Source organism: Streptopelia decaocto, assembly GCF_964273445.1.
Source record: "Streptopelia decaocto genome assembly, chromosome: 7".
Classification (NCBI taxonomy): Eukaryota; Metazoa; Chordata; class Aves; order Columbiformes; family Columbidae; genus Streptopelia; species Streptopelia decaocto.
Window position 1 is genome coordinate 47,390,309 of NC_138661.1, and position 25,884 is coordinate 47,416,192.

At 41.7% G+C, this 25,884-nt stretch overlaps 1 protein-coding gene across 1 annotated transcript in view; it reads right to left on the bottom strand.

Annotated features, from left to right (window-relative positions):
- The window catches only part of PRR5L (proline rich 5 like), an 86,702-nt gene that overhangs the window by 56,683 nt on the left and 4,135 nt on the right, over positions 1–25,884 (bottom strand). The gene's annotated exons all lie outside the window — the stretch shown is intronic.

Genomic DNA, 25,884 nt, shown 5'->3' on the forward strand with positions numbered 1-25,884 from the left:
AAAGGACAGAGGAGCCCCAGAGGCCCTTCCCGAGGAAGGGCGGCCGGCCCGGGCCCTGGAGCCTCCCGAGATGCTGGAGTTGCCACCGACTCCTCGCAGGCCTGGCTCGGGACGCGAAATTTGCCTTGTTACACCCAGCCGCAGATAAAGAAACGGCGGGCTATGGCCCATTAAACGTGCAGCACGGGGAAGGGGATGTGCCGTTTGAAGATAGGGCTTATTTTATTTTGATCTCATGGTTCAGGGTTCCCCTGGCAGCTGCAGCCCCGTGCAGTTTGCTGTGTTCAGCTGTCACAGTCTGCAGCAGGTATCACGCAGGAAACTACTGAAAAAAACCACGTGTAATTCGGAGTCCTTAAGGACATTAAAAAGCCGCAATTAGTTGCAATCAGTGACCGCTCGAATGGAACTTGTAGCTCAAATAGTGAGGGCGACTTTTGGAAAGCTACTCATTAATTTAAAGTGCTGAGATTTTTAAATGCTTAAAGGAGACAGATGAAATTTGTAAAATACAGGGCGCTGGACACAAGTTGTGAAATATATTGCTTTGAAATTGGCTCCATGTTTATGAAACACCCTGTAGCATCGTTTTCTCTAAGTGCTTAAGAGGATTTTGTGAATTAATTTATACATGGCGTGGATAATACTTGGTAACCAAATGCACTGCTTGTTAAAATAACTTCCCAACTAAGTTGCGTCTGGCCTTAAAATGTGAAAAGCTGATGCTACTCTGGAACCAGTATGTTAATCCATCAGCCCATGATAGGATTTTCTTAACACTTTTAAGTTGTTCTGTAGATATCCATAGCAAGCTTAGATGAGAATACCTGCTGTATGTGCTTGTTTGTAGGAGAGGTATTCTCATGTCTACCTCCTTTTCTGTCTCTACATGTATAAAGCAAAGGCTCACTGAGGTACTGTGCACCTTACCTGCTGTCTATTGCTACTATTAGTTATACAAATAGGATTTACTATTATCAACATTAAATCAGTACCTAAGGCTTGCAGACAGGACTTTACTGCAAGCTATATGAACACATACAAAAACATGTTTCCTGTTCCAGACTGATGTGGCATATGATGAGAGTTCGTACCTATGCAGCACATAAAATTTTAGTGCATCTGTTAATCTGCTAACAATTATAAGTGCATATTGTGATTAATTCTGCACTTTCTTTTCAAGCCAACAGTTACTAATTTTTCAGAGACGGTATTGCTGAAGTGAAGTTTGAGTAGTGGTCTCAATCTGCAGCCCATGAAATAGCCAGGAAGTGAGTGCCACTACAGGGAGATTGACTACAGAAGCAAGGATGTAATTTATCATAGTGAAACTGTTCTCCATGGACCAGCAAAGATACTAAGGAATTTGCAGGTGAAAAGAATGGTGACCTGACATACCTGGTCAGGTGACATGCTCCATCTGAAAGAAATTCTCGGGTTTTCTTATAAAAATCCCAGCACACAAGCTGGAATTTTTCCCCAAATTTTAACTCACATGGTTATGCATCAAAACTTGACAACACGTTCCAGGTGTGGGACAAATACCTTCACATGCAGAGTTGTGGAACTCTGGGTTTACAAGGGGGAACCACATACTCGTGTGGTTCTAGCTTTAGTACTATGAGGGACATCATTGCCACAACACAGACTTACTGTGATCATCCTGATGTATGGCTTGACTCCCACTTGTGGGAGAAAAGGGAGGAAAGAGCTGAAAAGATCCCTGCCACTGCACTGTGAGGAAGAGGGAGGTCCTCTTTGATTTCCCTCATTAGGAAAAGGTGAGGCTTCTGTGGAAAGAGTCCTTGTAAGGGCCCTCAGTTACCTTATGCAGCAGCATAGGTACTGGGAAGGCTTTAATATATGGCAAGGGCAGACAAGAAGGACAGTTAGAAACATTAGCCCAGCAGAGAGAGATAAAAGATTTAGGTGGAATTAATTTTACCGAACTTCAGCTAGCTGAGATGACACAAAACACACCTAGCTTTCAAAGTTAGGTAAGGTAAATCCTTCCCTAAAGCTTACCCAAGTGAAAAAATCACCTTTATTAGCTCCTTTTAGCTTTGGTTAGAGTATAAAGAGAAAAATATGGTTTCCAAAGAAAGCTCCTTGCTGTAGACAGACAAGTAATAATTTCCAGATGTCTGCCCTCAGCATTGAAACCAATACATGGCACAAATGGACTGCCATGCACTTTCTGTGAAAGAAATTGACTCTTCTGTGGCCTTGTTCAAGTCTATCATCTCAAATAACTGAAAATCAGGCAAATTGACATCAACAGTGTTGCTACAGACATTTATATGATGAACAGAGATGTAAAAAAGAGCCTTAATTTTGGTTTTGACATTATCTCAACACCACACATCTTCTCTGCAGCGCACTGCAGCAAGACAGCACTCACATCCTGCTCTCACACTGCCTGGTCTTCAATAAGATTCAAACCACAAGAGTTGTGACTAACAGATGTGACATTTTATTGTTTTGCTTTATAATGCACTTGATGATGGGATGAATCCACAACATATCACCTTTGCTTTGGCTGTGTGATCCAACAGGTCTTCAGCATCATGTCCTTCCCAGAAATAAGTTATGGGAAAAGACCCACAGTGTATTCTATAAGGAGGGCAATGAAGAGAGTCATCATTTCTGAAAAGCATTCCTTATTCTGGCATTGATTTTCAAAGAGCTGAGGGTTGTAGGTAAATCAGGTTAAGAGGTCACTGTCCTTCAGTTTATTCTTAGTCTATCTACCACAAATCTCTTGCCCTTTCCATCTGCTGGGATAGCATGTATTTGTTCCAGTTGTCCCATGGGACAGAGAGAGAAAGAGAGAGGGAGAGAAGGGCCAGGGGGAGCACACAAGCAAGCGAGAAAAAATTGACTTCAGCTGAAGTGGATTACTTTGACAGCAAAGGATTAGGCTGTAGCTACCCTTGAAGTTACCTTGCAGATTCTAGCAAGGAGCATGGGGCAGACAGTTGGGGATAGGCTGGGAGCAGCAACCTCTTACTCCAGCTCAGCCAGTGAGGACAAGAAGTCTGGCAGTCCTCAGTGACATTGTGCAAATTATTTAACAATATGGTTCAACTTTCTCTTGGGGCTGTTATGAGAAAATTCCATGTATCAGTGATGCTATAAAGCTTAAACAACTCTTGCAAAGAGAACAAAATATTTAATTTTTTCTTTAGTTGTCTTTTAATTTTCATTTTTATGGTTTCAAGCTTGGGGAGGGGAAGGGAGGGAAACACCTCCAAGCTGTAAGGTTAAGGGTTCATTATTCCATTAACTTTTCAAATCAAAGCTCTGGCACAAATGATATTCAGGAAACAACATGTAATTCCACAGAGAAAAATGCAGCTATACTACATCTGGCAAAAATAATGCAAATCACAGCTATTCATTTGGAAGAAGAATTTTCAAAAGCTTTAATGCTGAAAGAGACCTAAAGTAGCAGGAAAACAGACTGTAAATTAGACATGCCTGTAATTTGCGATGATGGGGGGGAAACAGAAACAAGAAAACAATGGTATAGTAGAGTTCATGAAAAGAAACTATAACAAAAGCCTCTGTTAGTGGTATTGTAGTGTAAACCCCCTGGAATACTGGATTCAGTCCTGAATACCTTGTCATCAAAAATACATCAGCAAACATAAAGGAATTAAGTTTTTAAAAAGTAGATGTGATGAGGATTGATTTAAAGACACTGTCACATGAGTTGAAAGAGCTCTGCATAGTATGTAGGACACAAAGCTACAAAAAATAGGCACCGTGGTTAGGCTTGTAGAAGTGAGAGCATTATTATTGTGAGGAAGGAGAAACTAGGATGAAACAAGGCAGAAGGATTTAGGATGAGTACTGTTACAATGGCTGTAAGATCCACTCACAGAATCACAGAATGTTAGGGATTGTAAGGGACCTCAAAAGATCATGTAGTCCAGTCCCCCTGCTGGAGCACAAACACACAGATGAAGTTACACAGGAACATGTCCAGGCGGGTTTGGAATGTCTCCAGAGTAGCAGACTCCACAACCTCCCTGGGCAGCCTGTTCCAGTGTTCTGTCACCCTCACTGAGAAGAAGTTCCGTCTCATATTTAAGTGGAACCTCCTGTGTTCCAGTTTGCACCCACTGTCCCTTGTCTTACCATTGGTTGTCACCGAGAAGAGCCTGGCTTCATTCTCATGACACTCACTCTTTACATATTTATAAACATTGATGAGGTCACCCCTCAGTCTCCTCTTCTCCAAGCTAAAGAGACTCAGCTCTCTCAGTCTTTCCTCATAAGGGAGATACTCCACTCTCTTCATCCTCTTTGTTGCCCTGCACTGGACTCTCTCCAGCAGTTCCCTGTCCTTCCTGAACTGAGGGGCCCAGAACTGGATACAGCATTCCAGGTGTGGTCTCACCAGGGCAGAGTAGAGGGGGAGGAGAACCTGTCTTGACCTGCTAACCACCCCCCTTCTAATACACCCCAGGATGCCATTGGCCTTCCTGGCCACAAGGGCACAGTGCTGGCTCATGGTCATCCTGTTGTCCTCCAGGACCCCCAGGTCCCTTTTCCCCTATGCTGCTCTCTAACAGGTTGTTCCCCAACTTATACTGGAACCTGGGGTTGTTCCTACCCAGATGCAAAACTCTACACTTTCCCTTGTTATATTTCATTGAATTTTTCCCCACCCAACTCTCCATCCTGTTCAGGTCTTGCTGGATGGCAGCACAGCCTTCTGGCATATCAGCCACTCCTCCCAGCTTCATGTCATCAGCAAACTTGCTGACAGTGCACTCTATTCCCTCATCCAACTCATTGATGAATATATTGAATAGTACAGGTCCCAGTACCGACCCTTGAGGGACTCCACTAGATACAGGCCTCCAAGTAGACTCTGTCCCATTGCAGTATTTTGAATAGGCACAACAGTGTTTATCCCTTGGCCTACTAAGCACAGTGGGCTAGTTGATCTTTTACAGAGGAATTTTCCGTCTCTAATTTCTGTGTTTTTAAAGCTTCCTCCACTGTAGACCACTGTTTGTCGTATCAGTGTCAAACCTCCAAGGAGAAAACGAACAAACTAGCCCAGCGGGAGAGAAGATCTAAATGAAGAAAAGAAGCAAAGCATGTTTGTTTATGATACTTTAAAGTCACACCACAAATCATAGCCAGGCAAAGACAGTGGCAACCAGTCTTCCTTATATTTACTTCTGCTAGAAACCATGATAGAAATTTCCAAAGGACACAAGCAAGCAGAACAGACCCTTCTTTGCATCCTCCTGCTTTAATTCTTCCCATCCCATTCTTGACTTCGTTTGTCTCTCCAGCATCTCCATCTGCTCCATCTCCTTCCTGCCTTTCATCTCCAAGGTCAGTAAACTGAATGTTTTAATTCATTACTTGGAATCCTAAACGTTGATGCTAACACCTCTCCAATCTAGTTTCTATACCTTAGGCATCATAGTGGAATGTCACGTTTTCTAAATACTGGTCATCAGAGCAGTTCCCATCTTCTCTTTCATGTCAGCTATTTTTGTAACACATGGCTGTCCTTTTGCCTTTTGTTTTCCCTGATGGTCCTCCTGTGGTTTCTTCTCCCTCCTTCATTGCTTCATCATTGTATCCTCCTTCTGCTTCCCAAGGGAGGGCTTTTTCTTTTGGTCACTCTTCTTCATCTTGTCTCCGGGTAGATTTCACAAACACAAAACCACTTTAACTATGAGTGCATGGTTGTACTTTCTACTCCAGTCTTATCTCTTCCTTTTCCAGTTTACTATACTATACTATAAAATGCTGCTTCCCCACCTCCCTGCTACCTATACACATTTGTTTGGGCATTGTTTTTAACTGAGACCTTTCTTTATCAGGCAATGTCTAAATTTTGCTGATACTTCCTGTGTGTCTTCTTTCAAATAATACCCCTACTTATCCACAAAGCAATATATCTCAGCCTGACTTTGGTCACTTCATATCAAAATTACTGTGATATCTTTTCCTCCAGCTTTCAAAAATATAATCTGCACTCATATCTATGCAGAACAGTACTACAACTGTCACTGCCCCTTGCCTCTTACATTGAAAGCAATACCTTTTACTTTCCATGCCTCTCTTGGCCCATACTTCTCTACTTATCACCACAGGTCTCAGCCTGTTTTCATGTTACTGCAGTTTCTCACATGATAGTTTTGCTTAAATGAGCTGCGATTGCCACTGAAAAAGACCATCTCACACTCACATTGGCTTTGGCCATTAGTTCTGCCCAGCACCATCCCTCCCTTGTGCTACCAAATATCTGTGACTGCACAGCAAATTAGATCAGGAAGATGAACTGGGTACAAAAATGACCCTGCCCTTGCTCCCCATGGGCAGCTTGAACTGTTTCTGTTCTGTTGATTGGCATTGGAAAAAGGCAATTAGGCCCATTGTTGTGCACATCACACAGCAATACCAGCCTAAGAGCCCAGGAGAACCTCAGTGTATACCTGTAGTGTGACAAAAAGCCCGAAAGCAACACTACAAGCTTCTCGCTCCTGTGTACTGCTTTCTCATGAACCTGCTTCATGACCTACTTTCAGGTCATTAGGATCTATAGGTTGTGCCAGCAAAAAGGTCACCGCAGTAGGTAATTTTGGCAAGGTGATAAACAGCTCAGTTACCAGCTGCAGAGAGGTCTGATATTTCATGTATCAGCTGTCTGCTGGCAACAGCTCCGGGTTATATTGACTTTCAAAGCTGCGCACATAGAAGAGTATGCACATGGCATAAGACATCTTTCTTATGGCAAAACAAATTAATCACTAGTTGTTATATGACTCCTATTGATGAAAGGATGACAAATCACACTGTTCTAATTACAGGAAGTTTCATCCCTGACTTGCTGTGATTCATCCGTTGGTTTTCAGTATGTCTGTTTTTTCACTTCCTATACCTCACTTGCTGACTACGCTATGCTCTGTGGGACAGAAACACTCTGACATGGTGAAAGCCACTGCCAGGGGTAGAGCTCTCTTAGTAAGAAGAAACAAGCTTTCCTCCTTAAAACAGCTCAATGCATTCAGCACCGTCACTTTGATGTAGCTCTCAGAGTGAGATACAGTTAATGAATCTGTGTGGATGCAGCAGGACACATTCATCTCCTGAACTGACTGGCACAAGAAACAGTTTAGTCAGGGACCAAGTAGAAATCATGTGTCTCACCAGAAGTGATCACAGTGGCTCTGTCTATATCTACATTCAGAAAGAATGTGGGAGACACTTGAACCCTCCCAGCTGTCCCACAGTTGGTGGGATGATGAGCAGACATGCCTTTTCCTCTTGGAGCAGGTTTCTCATTTATTGTTGTGTGGCATATGGCACTGATTTGGTACAGTCACTGACAACTTACCCTCAAGTCTCAGTGGTGACCTTGCCTTCCTTGATAAGGGGACAAGTGACAGAATGGGTGCCATAGCATGAATTTACAAGTTTACAGTTTGGTGCTTATTTACTTATATGCTTTTGACTCCCAATGTAAATGCCAGGTCATTTCTTCCAGGTCTAGCAGTGCTGAGGTTGAGCTCAACTGAAAGATGCCATTAGTAGCGAAAGGATCTTATTTTGTCTGTCCAGGAATGGCGTTGTGCTATGGGGAAGAAGGCTGGGGAGTGTCAGGGTGAAGAAGAAAACCCTTAGCCATTCAGTTTATCTGCACAGAGAAAGGAACGGGCAGAATTACTGAGTTACAACTCTGTAACTACATCCTTCTTTCTTGACCAGTTAAACTTCTTGAATAGATGATCTTGTCTGGCATAGGAGTGTCAGTGACTTCTGGCATAGAAGTGATATATACAGTGAAGCTATACTGTAGGATTAAACTAGAGAGGCTGAGAAGACTTGGTAGACAAGTGGGGGCATTTGAAAGGTGGACTGCATTTTAATATAAAGAGTAAGATTCACATACCCAGAATATGCATGCCTTGTGGTAATTGTGTGGATGGTAAAGTGAAGGATAGCTTCATGGAGTATTCCTCCATGTTATCAGATGCCTCTGATCCCAAATTATCTATTGTTATCAGAGCCTTTGTGGTACATCATAAAGTGGCAAGAAGGATATATGATGCTAAAAGTGTTGCTTAAAGGAAGGTGCATACTGTGTAGAAATCTTCTGCATAGGATAAGTCTTTGCAATCCCGTAAAGCCTGTGTCCTTGCAGAATTCAGCTTTGATTGCCAGAATAAATGTATTTAACTAGAGATACCCATATGCATGTGTTCATATTGCTTACGAGCAATACTGTAGGGTGGCCAAATGGTTGTGTGTACAGACACACTCTTCTCCAGAGAGCTAACATGGGTGTTTGAACAGCAGCTGTGGAATCTGTGCCTAGGGCTCTGTGTTTGTGTGGAAGCGTTATATCCTAACTGTACCAGTATGAAGCTGGGCAAATCAGTTTGACACATCTCCAGTTCTCAGAATTTTTCTCAGTCTGTCAGGTTTTTGATTTCTTTTCAAAAACTCTCCACAGAGACTATTCTTTATGTGGAACTTACCCTTCTGCCACGCAAGACTGGAATTTCAGCCATTCATAAAGGAAATCAAAGATTTTGTATGTGTATGTGTAGTGCCAGCTCACTAGAACAAAGGGCCAACTCTTGGGCTTTGCAACCAAAAACATTTAACAAATAAAATAGCCTGCCTCTTTTCCTTCCCTCCTTCTCTCCCTCCCTCCTTTCCCTACCATTTCCACACTTTGCTGAAACATGTGAAATCAGAACAGCAAAAACATTCCAAGTAAGCAGTAATTTCCTCTGGATCATTACTCACTAGATCCATGCACACCATGCCCTGGGCAGGCATCCTTTCTCACATCTTCCCTCTGCAACAGAAAGTGCATCTGCTAGGTCGTAGCTAAGGAGAGGCACAGTCCTGGACTGTGGGCAAAAACAACTTCAATAAGACTTCAGTAAAGCAATGCCTGGGCTAGCACTGCATTATGTCATGGGCGAGGGAGTCTACCAAATGAAGCATATATACAAAGGGCAACAGATTCTGGTGTTCACCTGCAGCTGGCGAATGTGCCTTTTGAAGGGACTCACTGTCTTAGGCTGCACCTAGCACATGAGGTTTCTCAGTGAGGGAAAGGTGATGTTCAGGCCTAGGCAGGGGATTTCAGAAGTGAGAAGCAAAAGCAAGTGCAGCTACATGTTGCCTGACAGATCCATTTTCACCACGAATGATCAACTTGTTTAAAAATGTAGTTCTACCACTGAGAGATGCTTGCTTAGTCTAATTGTAAAGTTTTTATAAGCAACTGGAAATAGGGAGCTTTTCTGATTGCATAAATCTCAGCTCAGGCAGGCTAGCAGGCACCATAGCAAGCTTGTGTTTGGTTACTAGGTATTGTAACATATTAATAGCTCAGTTTTCTGCCTCCAACAGTAGCCAAAAGTATATGCTGTAGGAACAGGAAAAGTATATAGAAATATGGCTTCTCTCAGTCATCTCTACCACTATTTTTACGTATGTTAGCTAAGTTAAAGCTAGCCAGAGGTGCTCCCTGAATTTCAATCACACCTTGTCTACAGTTGTAGATGTGTTTGAGTTTATTTTCACATCTATGTTTTTCAGAGTCTGTGAGGGGCGGATGTCTTGCTGGGGAAAACTCCATGGCACAAAGATGGCACACATTCCTGGGAGAAGGAAAAATGAAATAACTGGGCTAACGTGAGTTAAGCTATGTTGCTGCCAAATATGTAGCTACAGACTGAATTGCAAAGTCAAGGAACTCCATTCTAACTAGCCATAATCTGATTCCATATATTGACCCCTCCTCTACACACAGCAGTCATAAAATCAACCAAAAAAAAAATTTCCTCTGTTATGAATATGTCAGTTTAGGCAATAAATATTCTGTCACCTCCGTTACCCTTGAAAAAGAAATTTTGCTGACATAAAGGTATTCTTTTCATCTGATGAAAGTTGCAGTATGCAGCAGTGATCAGGACATTGATGACAGTCCATATACACAGGATACAGACTGCCTGCACCTACCTTCTTGCATGAGCCTGGCAGCAGGGCAAAGAGGACAGAAAGAACCAAGATTAGTAGCTGACTCAGGAAGATTTGGATTCCTGTAGCTGCAATGTGTTATTACCACAATGAGCTTACAGTGTTTACTGTACACATACAGATTGGTATGCAAGGAGATGGGCTGTCTGAATAAATAAACAGAAAATGCCAGAGTCCAAGTCTGACTGAACAGTAGACTGGAGAGAATGCAAGCCTCCTCTTTAGCTGGACTTCCCTCCAGGAAACCCGACTCGTAATAAAATCCTCCTGTATCCTGTGCCTTAGTCTGTGAGTGTTGACTCAGTTTCAGCTAATCAAGCAGATTATATTTGCAGTAGCAGGTGAGTGCAGGCTGCTGGATGCAACCAAGAAAGTATGCTGGAAGCAACCTCTCTGCTCTAGACAGGAGGTGAGTTGGGCTCAGCCTTTTGAGAGGTTCATCTGTTCAAGTCAAAGAAACGTGACTCCTTCTCTAGTCAAGTCACTAGCCATGTGTCAGACCTAAAAAATTCAAAACTCCTCTCCTGCCTCCTTATCTTGAGAAATGGGAATGGTTGTCCAAACACAGTGATTCTCATGCCTCCAGCAGAAGGAGATTTTTAGACTCCAAGAGTCCCACTTCAAGATGCCTGGAGTTTGAACTGTGCAGTATTTGAGGCTTACCTATTTGTGAGGCTTTTGAACATGAAGTTTCTCTTCAACATATAAAAAACTAAGGCATCCACTTTTCAAACTGTGGGTTTAAGCTGACCAAGAGAGAGTTGGGACAGAAAGTTTCTAACTGAGAATCAATATCCAAGCCAAGTCTGTAAGAAAAGCGGTTTGCAAACCTTTTGTAATTAACAAACCAAATAGTATTCTGGGGAAAAAAAGAAAAAAAAAAGAGTAGGGAGTCTCTGGAACTTTTGTATACTACCTGTGTTTGTCAATTAGGAGCTCAATAAACAAAGCACCTGACACCTAGTTAATAAAATTCTGTGACTTCACAAAAATTAAATTACATGTTATAATCACAGCCATTTTAACTGGTGATTTTAACAGCAGTACTGATACTGTTTGCTGGCTTCCAACAGCAGAAGTCAGCAAGTATTCCATTGCCTGTACTCTTACATTTTATGGATTGATAATGGTTCATATTTCACAGAATAATTGAATTGATTTACACTGTTTTGGAGCTTGTGACAGCAGTCTTGAAAATCAAGGTAGTTAGGATTTCTGTGTGCTTTAGTGTTTTCAATGTCACTTCAGAAGGACCTTTTTTAATATGCCGTGTATTCATATCTGAAACTGGTTAGGTCTCTATATTTGCCTTGTCAAAACCAAGCTAGAGCCTCTTTTTGGCAAAAAAAATGAGGTATTTTCATCTCTTTTATCAGGATTTGTAAGCAGACTATTCCTATTTTTACATTTCCTCTTCCAGGAAGGAAAGAGGTTTTTGGTTTTTTGGTTTGTTTTGGTGTGGGTTTTTTGTTTGTTTGTTTTTGTTTTTTTTACTACAGATCTTTCTTTCCTGGTTGAATCAAATCTGAATCAGTGTTGATACTGAAAGAGTGATGTTTCCTGTTTGCTTCTGCTGAAGATAAAAAGTTCTAGTATGGACTGTTGAAAGTGTAGCATATTTTTCTCTAAGTAATTAATATACCACTTTCTCCCAACACTGTTTGACACTTATTTATCAATGTTAAGTCCTTACATTAAGCAGTACCTCAAATGCATTTCCTTTGAGAAAAGCAGACAGGAAAAATATCACAAATGCTATGAGTGCTCTCATGCTCTACTGTAGAAACCATTTTTCTCTAGGACTTATGCTGTTGCCTCTGTTTACTGAGTTAGAGCATTTCCAGACTATATTTCCCAATGAAATGTAGCTGGGAGGATCCTGAATACTTAAAAATCACATTCAATCTTACAAAAGCAGAGGCAAATGCTAGTTCAAATCTGACTTACGTTGCAATATGCTGATTTTTATCTAGACATTGGATTCTTTATGCAATTCCCTTTTTTTTGCCCTCTTTCTATAGTTATATTGTAAATTTGTGTGCTGATTCAGCTGACACGTTCCACTCTGGAAGTGGCCCCATTTTCAGCAACAATTTAAGTGTTTACTAGTTATATAAGTTGTGACATATTTTAGAGGCTATAGAATAAAAGAACGTGTCTTCCCCAATGTTACCAGTACATTTACAGAAATGACATGTCACTTGCAGTGATACTGTGTAAGCACTAGTTTACTAATGATCATAGTCTATGGAAGGGCAAAAATTTCACTTGGTCCATTTCATGTATGGGCAAGATAAAAAATTAGGAACCTGATTTTCAGTAAGTCCTCTCAAATCCTCTTAAGAAACAGGTAAGGTTACATCTGCATGGTAAGGTCAAGTAGACCAAGAATCTGTAGAGCAGATACTCTACACACAGACTTGATGCTATGGATCTGACATGCACACTACGCATATTCCAGGTTTTTTCAATTCAAATCTCCTTCATTTGTGTCCCCTGGACTGGATTCCTGTTGAGGTCTGAGCATGTTAGGTGTGCTTCTGGAGAACATTATCCAGTTATTTTCACTCAACAGAGCCTAGTCCCTGTGCTCTGAAACCAGCCTCTGATGCAAAATGAAACACAGGCAATAGAGATGATCAGGAGATTTGCATCAAAAATACACTTCCGATCTGAACTAAAACACTAGTGGAAATACATCGTAAGTGTTGCTGGCAGGACTGCTGTAATGGTTATACTCTGTCCCGTGTTTACCTTACTTCACTACACAGTAAAAGCACAATGAAGAGAAAAGGCTGACTGACATTTGGTTCTGCTGTTTCCAGATTGGTCTATGAGGTCCTACTTTTAGGTATATCTCCTGAGGTATAAAGTAACCATACTTGTCTAAACTATCGCAGTTTATGTCTGAGAGTTCATTCTGCTTAATTTCCAGACATGCTGATTCAGAATAGCTGGTGACACGAAGCTGTCTTACTACCAAAAACCTGTCTTTATGTTGATTTAAGAATTATTTTTACTGGTGGAGGCATCTTTTCTTAAAAGTAGTGCTTCTGCTTCATGTCATTTTTGTCACTGTATAATGAAGTTGCATAACGTTACATCACTGTATATTGGCAAGATACCACAACATGAGGATTCAGGCAGCAATGCTCCCATGTAGCATTGGTATGAAGAGTTACAGGCAAAAGCAGAGAATCCTTTAAATCATGCTTTACACCACTGTATTTTCATTGTCGTTTGTATAGTATGTGGATGCACTGAAACTATGAAGTCAGCCACCAACATCCAGCCTTTCTGTTGCACGCATAAATTCTTTTTCTGAGCAGACACGAATCCTCTGAAAATATATAGTTGCCAGGGGAACACTCTACCAATAAAACCATGTCTACAGTTGTCTCCCTGAGCTCCTGTTCCCCAGGGAGTGGCTCTTCGGCCAGTACAATCTGTCACAGTGTGGATGCACAGCCTGGGTAAAAGCAACCAAGTACCCCAGTGACAGGGCAACATCCGTAGCTATAAGCCAAGGAGTGACTTCCCAGGGCTGATGTTAGACTTGTCATTTGGTTTACCCTTCAACTAAGGTAATTTTATATCCATGTTAGAAGATGATGCTTTTAACAGAGAAATACTGAGGAGCCTGGTTTAAACAACAACTATCAAAACAAAACAACACAAACCAAAACAAATTCTAGGTTCAGCCACATCATTTTTTAAGACTGTGACACTCCTCTGTAGCCCTTCAATTCGGTCTCTGGTACTATGAGGCACCATGCATCAGCTGATGTTGATTTGTGGCATTGTACAATGCTGTCATTGTGGGGACAAGGAATGAAGTCGGATTGTTTGCTGGATGTACCAGTCAGCAGGAAACAAAACAACAAGCACACCAATGCTTAGGTGCTCTTCTCAGCATGGAAAAATATTCAGATAACACATTAATCTATGTATCATGGGTGACAGGATTAAATACAGCCATGTCCTAAGAGGCCAGGGTTTCTGCAAGTTCTGTTCTGCACCTTACTGAGAGGAAAAGACCATAAATCAACATAGCCATAAAATGTTCTGAATTTAAAAAAACCCAATTAAATTAAATTAATAAGAACCAATGCAGTATTTACTATATGAACACAAGAACTTTATGCTTTCATAAATAAGCAACCAATGCAGAGTACAGTTCTTGTCTCTGCTGGCTGCCTCTGTCACCCTTGCCCAGGGTGGTGGCCTGCTACCCTTTGCCCACAGCACCCACTGCTATTGTTACCCTGCTCTCCTCTGAAGCAGACCTGCCAAACCTCATGTGCTGAGTATGAGTCACACCACTGACAGCCCGCTCCTGCCACGCCACAGCTTGGTTCACACCTCACATGGTCTCAGTGTCACAGCCACTGTTGTGCACCCTTGCAGAAGCATAGCTGCCAGGCACGGCACAGCACAGCATGGCTGTTTGGCCCAGGACTGTGCTGCCTGTAGCACAGTGAAAGGCGACATAGAAAACATTTTTGTTTGCTTTCAAGTCCAAACAGCACCTCTCTCATGCTTTCCATTCCATGCCTATCACCATTACAGAGTTAGGGTCCTTGCAGCTCTGAAAATACACTTATACTTTCATCTCGGTGTATCTTGTTGTTCCCAGTCTGTTCCATTTCTTAATCAGGAGCTACCTTGTGCTGAGTCTTGTAGGATAAGAGCAACATGGACATCAAAGGCTGTCAGAGACTGAAGTGAAATGAAATATTTCTGTTTTGGCCAAACTTGGCTTTGGGCGTTCTTAGTGAAAGTATAGTTCTCCTGAGACTTGTGGGCTCTGGCAAAAGAAACCTTGGCTATCATATCAAACACAAAACCAAAATGCATAGGCAGTGGGGGCAGGGATACATATCCTGGGGAGATCACAGGAATATGTCCTGGGAGTGTAGGCCCTTCACTAGGGACATGAAAAATAACAAGAACGGTTTCTTCAGGTATATAGGACAACAAAGGAAGATGAAAGAAAAGGTACCCCCCTGATGAACAAAATGTGAGATCTGGCTACAACAAGCATGGGGAACACTGAGGTACTCAACAATTTTTTTGCCTTAGTCTTCACCAGCAAGTGTTCTAGCCATGCTGCCCATCTCACAGAATCCAAAGGCAGGGGCTGGCACAGTGAAGTACCGGCCACTATAGGAGAAGATAAGGTTTGAGACCATCTGCGGAACCTGAATGTGCACAAGTCCATGGGACCTGATGAGATACATCCATGGGTCCTGAGGAAACTGGCAGATGATATTGCTAAGCCACTCACTGTCCATCATATGTGAAAAGTCATGGCAGACTGGAGTTTCCAGTGACTAGAAAATGGGAAACATGACCACCATTTTTAAAAAGGAAATAAAGGGAAGACCCAGGGGACTACAGGCCAGTCTCATCTCTGTGCCCAGGAAGATCATGGAGCTGATCCTTCTGGAAACTGTGCTAAGGCACATGAAAAATAAGGAGGTGATTTGTTACAGCCAACTTGGCTTCACTAAAGGCAAATCATGCCTTCTACGATGGGGTTACAGCCTTAGTGTATAAGGGAAGAGCAACTGACATCATCTGCCTGGACTCGTGCAAAGCATTTGACGCTCTTGCACAATATCCTTGTCTCTAAAATGGAAAGACATGGATTTGATGGGTGAACCAGTCGGTGGACAAGGAATTAGTCGGATAGTTGCATTCATATTGTTGCAATCAATAGCTTTATGTCTGGGTGGAGACCAGTGGGTTGTGTCTCTCAGGGGTCTGTACTAGGACCAGTATTATTTAACATCTTTGCTGGGGACATGGACAATGGGATTAAGCGTACCCTCAGCAAGTTTGCAGGTGACACCAAGCTGAGTGGTATGGTTGATACTCTAGAGGGAAAGGAGTGCAAATCCTGCACCTGGGTTGAGGCAATCCTAAATATGGATACAAGCTGGATGATGAGTGGATTGAGAGCAGCTCTGTGGAGAAGGACTTGGGAGTATTGATAGATAAAAGCCTGAATATGAGACAGTAATGTGCACTCAAAGCCCAAGAAGCCAATCGCACCCTGGAGGTGTGGCCAGCAGGTCCAGGGAGGTGATTCTGCCTCTCTACTCCACTCTCATCAGACCCCATCTGGAGTACTGCATTCAGCTCTGGGGCCCCCAGCATAAGAAAGACATGAACCTGCTTGTCTGGGTCCAGAGAAGGTCCACAAAGATAACCAGGGGCCTGAGAGAGTTGGGGTTGCTTAGCCTGAGGAAGAGAAGGCTCTGGGGAGACCTTATAGCAGCCTTGCAGTACCTAAAGAAGGCTACAAGAAAGATGGGGAGGTGGTAATGGTTTTAAACTGAGAGTAGATTTAGATTAGGTACAAGGAATAAATTCTTCACCATGAGAATGGTGAGGCACTGGAACGGACTGCCCAGGGAAGTTGTGGATGCCCCACCCCTGGAAGTGTTCAAGGCCAGGTTGGAGTAACCTGATCTGGTGGGAGGTGTTCCTGACCATGGCAGAGGGTTTAGAACTAAATGATCTTTAAGGTCCCTTCCAACCCAAATCATTCTATGATTCTGTTATTTTTCTGCCTGCTACTAGGGTCCTGTATGGCCCACAGCAAGTCAACAAAGGTTTTTCTGTCTTGGCCACCCTAACCATGGTCCCACACCCCTGTCCTGCACTGCAAAGGCCAGTTCATGCTTCTTCCTCATGCTGTGCTCTCCCAGGCAGAGGTCACTGACCAGCTGGCACCTGGCTGCACTCACTCTGTTATGTATGTTCATATATATGGAAAAAAATGCTGGTAAGTCATTCTGTTGGGCATTTCCTGCTGCAAGAGTGCTCACCATAAACCCCAGCTTGTTTCTGACTGAAATAGTCCCAGTGCTGGCAAAAGAAATGCAAGTTTCAGCACTCCAGTGCTTTGAAAGAAGCTTGTTAGATCTGCTTCCAAACCACTCCTTTGGGAATGGGTACTGTGAGATACAATGAATCCACACACAATAGTTACAGGTATTTCTTCAAGAGAAAGTTGGTATTAATTTCTGTTAAACATGCTGCATTTACTATTTAATAGATGATTTGCACTGGAGATGAAGACTCCTGTGTATCCTGCATAATCCACTCAAAGAGCTTTCCTTAAAAAAAAAGGAAAATTTTTCATATTTCATTCTTATCCTATTGGTAAGAGGCCAGCAGAGAGCTTGGTGAATTCAGTTCTTTGTGGCATAATGTTTCACATAAAAATAACCTGAAGTCTTAACACAATTAGATAATTTCTGCTGTTTTGAGGTGAAAAGAAATACAAGCATAAAATTAAGCAATTCTCACAACAAACAATGCACTCTTACTTTACAATAGGCGTCAAGTAAGGAAATTGCATTATTGCCTCATTAGAAAGGACTAAATCTATGTGATCACTGTCTCGGGACAGTTTAGTTCTGACGCAGTCATAGGAGTCCCCATCAGAGTCATTATTCTCTGTGTGTATGTGCAAATGCACACACGTGCGCACACACAGATGCACCCACAGAGGCTGTAGACACAACTGGCTGGCTATGGCAGGTTCAAGACACTGAATGACACTTCTTGCCTCCGAGTAATTTGAGATAGATAGGAATTTCCATGACAGAGCAGATCAGCAGTGCACAGCATTCATTGCCTCACACACCTCAGTCACTGATAGCAGATATTTTACAAAACTCTGCTGAAGACAGTAAAGTATAGGCTGCCAACAGGAAGCTTTTTGAGAGGCTGGCTCACATCCTGAAATAATAGGTGCACAAACACAGCTGCATTCGTGCTATTTCTGAAAGGCCAGAGGTGAAACATCTAACATACATTTATGAAACACCCCTCTCGGGCATTTACTACTTACCCCGAGAAAATGAACAGTGGCAACGGCAGACAAATAATGAATAATGCAAAATCAATTATGTTTTAAAGAGCACTTTAATTTTAATAGTCCATGGTGATGTCAATAATACAGGGAAGGACATCTTCAAAGTATTTATCTTGACATTTACCCTTATGATACCTTGGTAATTTAAGTATGTGGTTGTAATAAGGTAGGGCCTTATTAGAAGAAAGAGGGATATAATTTATATTCCAGTTTCTTACTTTTTACAATTATGCTCTTCTGTTTTGAGGCATTATTAGAGGCTTTTCTGAGTGTATGGGATATACCTCATCTTTTCTGAGTTTTAAACCATTCAAAACAATCAGAGAAATAAACTGCTTTTTAATTATTTTCTGTTGTAATTATATGTGTGATCAAGGCATTGTTGAAATAAATTGAGGCTTTATGATTTTATTACTATTTCTTAGCAGGTAAACCTGAACGTCTTTGAACTAGTCAGCATATTAACATGGAATGAAAAGACAATCCTAGCTAGTAAGGCAGAAATAAGCCCTTCACAATTGTCATTTCACACCAATAAAAAGCAGCAACTGCAACAAAGGGCCCTGAATGACTCCGGCATTTCCTTGTTAATGGGATATGAATCCTTTTGCTTAAAGAGATGCAATTTAAACTAATGGTGACTGTTCTCTCACCTGTTCTTATACAAAATGAGCTGAGGTTCTTGCTGCAGCTCTGTCACCATCACGACTTCACAGCTGTTCTTACCTCCCAGCTCTGCAGGCAGCCTGAGCTGCCAGACCAGCAACGTGAGGTAAATGTGGACATGCAATTTCCTGAAGTACCTAAGCGCCTGAGGCCAGCTTGAAATGCCACTGCCCAGGGTGCACCTAACAGCCCAACATGCAAATTGAGCACAAGCGCACGGCTAGGTGAAGGGGCTGAACACTGGCCTCTTGTTGCATTTTGTGTGGTGCCCCACACATCTACAAGAGATTTACGTTACAAAAGCCAGCAGCTCTGAGTGCTCTACATTTACACTCTATGCCTTGCTTTGGAGAACATCATACTGGTTTATTCACAAGCCTTTGCTTATCTGCAGGCAGTATTCCCATCGCAGGAGAATGAGCTAGTGCATGAGTGGCTTCCTGCTCGGAGGTCCCTGGCACCCAGTGGTTAAAGGCAGGCAGTGCAGAGGACAGTGATGAAGCGAGGTTTAGGCTGTGGAAAAGTGTTAGGCAAGCAAAAAATTTTAGCAGACTAAAAATAGTTAAACAGATTATAGGTTGTGTCACAGTAACCTTGGATTGTGCCTGCAGCTGACTGCAATGGGCTGTGGTGTAGCAAGACTTTGTAATGAATACAGAATAATAAACTGATGAAATGTTTCTACAGCTGGTTTGTTGATATTAGCATCACTGCACTCTTGGAGCCGGTCCTTGCTCTTTCACTGAGTTCTGAAGCCTAAACTGGCCAGAGGTCACCAAGATGGTCTGAAGCTCTGTCAACAGAACTACTCTCCTGCCAGCAGTGGTGGTTCCCAGTAACAGACCCTACTAATTATCTGCTACTGAAGGTAACTTCCTCCGTTGGAAGAAAGAAACCATGCAACTGAAAGGTACATGCTTGAGGCTTGCTGTTTTACATATAGTGTCTTGGAGGAGCCCTTTCTGGCAGCTGTTGTCAACCACAGTTAACCAATGAACTTCAGTGTGTTTGAGCTTTCCCTTGCTGCCTTCCCTTCTACGTTGTTTGCACAATGTGGTGACCTACTGTGGCTGAAAGGGAGAGCTGGTAGCCCATGCTGGTGCTGGCCTCTGCTTTCTTGTCTATCTTCAGCACAGCTAAGTCATGCTGAGGGACACTGACATTCGAAAGGAGAGCAGGGAGGAAGAAATACCCCTTTGATGAGTTTTAAAATTTATATTTATCCTTTGTCAACTCTGAGGCTTGTTTACTTTTTTTTGCTTAATGAGAGAGATTAAATGTCTTGCTTTTGTCATTGGTGGCTTGCTCCTTCTGTCTTGCCAGAACTAACTCTGTTATGGTGTTAGAGTTGCAAATACCTCAAGGAAAATGTTTCAAAGCATGCTTTCATTTACTTTAAAAAGGTGGATGCAGTTCCACTGATTTATGTTACACAGAATTTTCTCCCAGGAGTTTTGTGAGCATCAATGAATAGTTGTTACATCTGGGTAAGACTTTAGATAAAGTAAGTCATAAAAGCCTCGTATTATCCTCAGGCCAAATGCTTTCTGCTGGAAAATTTTCCAGCTTCTTTTTGTCGCAATGACACTGCAGTTTGAACACATTCATAATCTTGTGAACTGGCATAGTCTGACTGTCTACCAAATTTTACAGGGACCATCTTGCAGCAGTAGGAGAAGAAAATTACCTTAGATGAACTGTTCAAGTGCAGTGCCTTCTTCACAGCAGTGTTAGGCTGCTCACTTTCCAGTTTTAATACTGACAGGTGTCCACAGACTTACATAGCACACAGAGAGTATCTGTTAGCACAGAGCATTACAGATCACATCTGTCAGCAGTGGTCTCACTCTCTAATTTTCAGTCCCATTTGAAAAGTCCCAATAGCAATTCAAACTGAAAAGGCACTAGCTGCTTCAGGTGAGAGGCCAGAAAGGAAGGAATACTGTCACCTGAAAGGTGTTTGAGAACTGACAATGAAGAGTACAAACCCAAGTATTAACCACATGGTTTTGCTTCATTCCTTAGAAAAAATCATAACAGTAAAACAGTAAAAACCTGCAGGATGACAGCTGTACAGTGAGTAGAGATGGAGCCAAATGCCATATTACCTGCACCTTCTTTAGTCACTGCAACAGACTGACAATGCACAGGGTGCATGACCATGCACAGTCAGGCCAGCATTGCAAATCATGCTCCCAAATGGTCCTACCCTAGTCCCATGCTCACAAAATTAATGGGTTTCACCAACAGAAAAATGTAGGAAATTTTAAGATGAAAAGAGTCAAACACAGGCAAGTTCTTAAGGCAGGCATTACCTGTCAAGTTTAGTGATCAATACAGAAACTTTCCCCAGTCATGCAGACCAATCAATTTGTCTGAACTGCAGTAAAAAGAAATATGTGTCAGAATGCTAAATGCAAGAGCCTTGTTTTCATGCCAGCAAAGGTGTCTAAATCAAAGGTTGATGTCAAGTAGTCTCATTTGTATAGCTTTTTGATATTTTTAACTGCTTGGTGCTTTATTTCAAAAAGAGAAACATACTTAGTGCTTGACTAATGCTTTCTTCAGAAAAGTAGATGTAAGTAGCCTTGCCCATGTTTTACCTAGGAGAAACTGAAGGGTTTTGACAGGCAAGCTGTAACAAATCTTACTGTAGTGTCCAGAGAAACTGTAACTCCAGTTCACTCTCCCTCTGCAGGATACAGCTGTCTCTGCAGCAGGATTGCCAGCAAGGAATGCTCTAATACCCCAGTGCCATGTCTCCTGACTGAAGACGAAGATGTTTTGAAGCTAATGCATTGGTCTGCACTACAGTGGATGCTGCACAAGCAGGCTTTTCTCCTGCTGACTCTCCTCTCGAGTTTGTAAGTGCTGGCAAACAGAAAGGTGACTGTTTGGAAATCCTGTACCCTGAAACTCTGCAGTTCACTTGCAGACTGGCTGGGGCACAGAGCTTTTCTCTTGGTCACCACTTAGTCTACATCCAGTTCAATCATATCAGTTGATATCATATCTCTACTGCATTAATTTAGGAGATAAGTCCTGCATCTTCTAATTTGGAAAACAACATGCAACTTTATTACTAGGAACTTGCATTTTCTTACAAACATTAGGATGCTGTTGACATTGTATCAGCTTCTCACCTTGTGACATGAACTTATGGAAGTAGAAGAAAAAGGTACAAGTAAAGCTCCCTGTTATTTTTTTTTAAATGCCAGACAATGACAAATTATTATTGCTTTTTCTGGAAAAAAAAATCTGCTTTGATATTAAATATTTTCCTTTACAATGCAGAGAAAATTTAGAGTGAATTTAAAAATTATATTATTGTTGCACTAGAGTCTTTTAGAATTCTTCATAGTAGCTATTTCAAATAAAAACAACACATCGTAAAATTGCTGGCACTGAGCAATTAGAGTTTTCACAGTCTGAAGGCCAGATTTATTTCCAGTCTTTAATGCAATGTGCAATGTGCATAGTGCAATGAAAATACATAGGAATGTCATGGCTATTTCCTAAGCTCTTTCTTCTGTATCTGCATTATAACATCAGTTTTAACTTACATATTTTTTTCTCGGCCCTATGGCTATGACTTTCCATTGTGTTTACATGTCCACAATATTAATGCTCTCCATTGTGAAAGATGTCCCTCAATGTCAGAGATATCACCAGGAAAAAGAGACAATAAAAATCCCCATGGTAGTGGGATTCAATCTCTAGCAATAGGTATACTTAGAAGTGAAGAACTGGTACTATGTTATGCCATAAATACTCTTAGCAGAAATCTCTGCATGCAAGTTATATAGGTAACAATGCATACCTCCTTCCTGAAGAAGTAAATAGTTTTGTTCCTGCATGTATATATTTAAAACAGGTACATCTAATTTTTGTCAGATTTTCCAGAAGTTTTCTGGTAGGACAAAAAAAAAAAAATAGAGAAGTGTCCTCACCTTTCTGTTCGTTTTCAGAATTGCCAGACATTTCCACCTCTGTCCCCCAGTGGTCTAATGTCAAACATCGTCACATAAGGGTTCTTTCAGTATGCAGCAGAATTTCTGGCACAGGGATTTCTGATGCTGGGTATGCAACACCATCTTACAAGTTTTGTATGCATTTTCTTTACCTTACCTGGTAAGAAACAAAAAGAGAAAGAACATAGATTTCCTATCTTCTAACTGGTAATCTTCTATAAGCAAGTGTCAAAATACATAGATTACACACATTCAGGGGCTACAGACTATTATTTTTTTTTCCATTCTGTGTACAAACTGTGAAAAGCTTGGCTGCACCCATAACATAAATAATGAGAACCAATGTATTATTTTGATGTTGTCCCATGCAGGAACAAGAGTTGGACTTGATGATCCTTGTGGGTCCCTTCCAACTTGGCACATTCTATAACTCTATTATTCTATGATTTTATACTTGGGGTACTTTGCTTGTATTGTCTTCACTATCAACCTTAAAAATCATCACTACTACCTGAAAAACACTACAGCAACATAGTGCTTTTTCCTCCAGTCCAGTTGTTATAGTTGGAAAATTTGGTCCCCACAAGCCCTTTTTCAGGACATTCGCATGTGGGATGTTTGAGTCATAGGTCCACATGACTCCCGGCTTGTAGTGCTCTTAGCAGGGGTGGACCCTTGTGTCTATTTAGAGACCTGCTGGTATCTAACCACAGCTACCTCATGTCTGGCACCTGCCTTTAATAAGCACAAAAGGGCCAAAGCAGACATCAGAAGCATCTAAAACAGTTACTGTTTAGAAATAGATCCTTATGTTGTAAATGTCTCTCTATACTTTTGAGATTGCGTTAGAGCAGCTACATTAGCACAAAGACTTTCTCACAGCATCTAATGGTTTTTCAGCTTCCATTAATCAATCAGGTTCTTGAGCATCTTGACCAGCAAAATATTTTTCTTTTGACACAGCTGGCTCTTCTTCAACTGTTTTGTCAGTAGAGTGAAATTGGTTAAAGGGTATGGTATCTGCTTATAGAGCCAACATTTTTATACTGATAGTATTTCACATTTCAAGCCAGTTCAATCTTTCTGGTTGAGGAGGCTATTCTAAGTTCATCACTATTTTTATGACTAATAAGTCCTTAGAAATTTCCATTTCCTAGTGAAGTCAGAGGTTTTCTGCCAGGATCAGCTGGCAGTTTAACCAACCTGCATTTTATTCATGGTCATTTTTTGCTCCATTCATTTTGCAAGCATTTTTTCTCCCACAATTTGAATGGAAAGTGAATCCATCTTGTTTGATGCTTAGTTTCTATGTTGGTCATCCCCTCAAAAAAAATCAGGACATGCTTGGTTCTAACTTTCTGAGTTAAAGTGGCAAGACACTTGGTATTGTCTTATACTCCAGGGCAGATTTTAATCATATTAAAAACTGAAGGCTGCTCCCTTACTAGCTATGGGAAGCATCATGATTGTCTACAAAGTTTTGTCAACACAGCAATGCTAGCCAGAAATATGAGGAAAAAGAAAATCGTGGCTCTGCTGGCAACACCCCAAGCATGGTTGACAGTCTGCCCCCAGCTAAGTGATGCAGGCAGCCTGCAAGGCAGGCAAAACACCTCTGGCCTGGGCACTCTGCACCACCCCTACAGGTCGCTGCCAACATACCTAAAATAACCCATGTTTTGTAGCCTGATGATTTAATTCCTGAATTTTAAGCTTTCGTGCCTGGTCATGAACTGCAGTCTCTCTCTGCCCTTAGGCACAACAGCTGAGGAGGACTGTGGAAACCTCTGGCGACTGATGTTCATGTAGTGGGTTAGGTGGAACAGAGAGACCATGTCTGCTGGAAAGCACATTTTAACTGGAGCAAAAAGAGTGAGGACAAGAATGTGGAAGTTAGATTTATGCTAGTATATTAAACATGCTCTGAACTGCTTCCTAGCCAAGAGACCAATAGGCATAAGAGAGTTTTCCAAGAGCTGCTCGGCTCTTGGCCTCTTGAAGAGAGTGGCCACATGCACGTGCTTGTTGAGGTTGCTTCCTAGTCCATGCCAACTCCTGACCCATACCCTAGGAGCTGCTGGGCGAGAGTGATAGTATGAGTGGAAACCACACCAAGAACAGCACTAGCAATTCAACAGTAAAGGCCTCAGGAATGCTCTCTGCCACTGTTTAGTGTTGATGCAACCAGACATCTAAGGGGAAATTTTTCCCTCCTGATAATATATCTAAAGCATGATTCCCAGTAACAACAACAAGAAGAAACTTCTGCCCTAGCCCTGGCATGTAAAGACTGATGTATCCGTCAATATATCAGATAGTATAAATGGGACTTCAGAAAGTTGGAGGCTGGTTTGAGAATATGTTTCCAAGTGGGCAGCTGGTACTAGTAAACCCAATGTTGCCTGAAGGCTCTGTGAAGATTTCTTTCCTATTATTTGCTCTTTGTTGCTAAAGAAACACCATTGAAAAACAAATAATGCAAAAGCAACTGAGGAAAATATGTCTCTTACACTTTATCTTGCTTGATCTCTAAACCAGAATCACCTAGTACAGAGATCTTCAAGACAGGAGAACAGCTTCACTTTTCCTTGCAGCAGGGAAATTGCACACACCCAGCAGAGTGAGGTTAGAGAGTACAGCTCTGCCTTGCAGCAGAAAGCCGATGAGGAAAAAAACATTGTTCTGCAACAGATGCTACAGGGGAAAAACCTAATAGTTCTTCCCATCGAATCCTTAATATCCCAAGGATTTCTCTTCCGGGCAGCCTTGAACCACCAAAGTGCGCTAGAACTGTGTGCTTCTTTCCCTGAAGTTTAAAAGGTTACAGTTCTCCAGCCAAGAATTGTGGGGAAGGTAGAATGAATGACTGACCGGATTAGGTTTTGTCAAGTTATTTGCTTGCTTTTTTATGCTTATTTTTTACCTTGACTATTTTAGGAACAGCAAGATTGATTTCTCCTCACAACACAATCCCTCTCAGACACATTTATTTTGGGCTCTCACTTCAGAGGGACTATCACAAAGATAACATTTTTTCCAAAGGGTTTATCTGTCATTGGAGTTCTATAGCTATGTATAAAAACACAGAGCATATTTACTGAAGTTCTTCCATTACGCCATTCAGCTTTCCATCTCTTGATTTTTGCTCTGCAGTATCACAGAATCTATTGTCATGATGGCTGACTTCTGTTGAAGATAAATACTTTGTACATTAAACACACACAGCTCTTTCAATGCCTTGTATATGTAATACACACAGTTCTTCCCCTTACCTCTCCTTTTTTAAAAAACAAACAAAATCCCCGTTTTTTTAAAAAGCTG